We start from the raw sequence: 611 nt of genomic DNA on the forward strand, positions 1-611 counted from the left end.
TGTCACTGAGCATTTTAGCATGTTAGCTCAAAGCACCACTGTGCCTTACATGTAGCCTCACAGAGCTAGCATTGCTGTAGACTAGTTATTTTAACGAGATAAGGAAGACCTTAATCAAACGAACCTTTAAAGCACGGAGCACTGCCCTGAGGTCTGTCTCAATACAGTCCTTAGTTATTGGTCACTGCAATCACTCCTCCTGTCCATACACACCTTACATTGATCCTTTCCTAATGTGATTCCAATTGTGAGAAACGGGGGACCAAAGCCACAGTATTCATTCTGTAGGTCAGCTGAAGTGAAATCAAGCTGCCACCTTCTGGAGATAGTATAGTAGTAGAGTAGAGACTTTAAGGTGTGGCAGAAACATGTGCTTTTTTTTTATCACAAACTATCATATACACCGATCAGCCATGACATTGTGAGCACTGACAGCTGAAGTGAATAACACAGATTATCTGGTTATCATGGCACCTGTCGGTGGGTGGAAATATCAGGCAGCAAGTGAACACTTTACCTTTAATGTTGATGTGTTAGAAGCAAGAAAAATGGGCAGCATGAGGATTTGAGCAACTTTGACAAGGGCCAAATTGTGATGGCTAGACGACTGG

This window comes from Morone saxatilis, unplaced genomic scaffold (assembly GCF_004916995.1).
Source record: "Morone saxatilis isolate NCDOM2014 unplaced genomic scaffold, NCSU_SB_2.0 Contig7, whole genome shotgun sequence".
Classification (NCBI taxonomy): Eukaryota; Metazoa; Chordata; class Actinopteri; family Moronidae; genus Morone; species Morone saxatilis.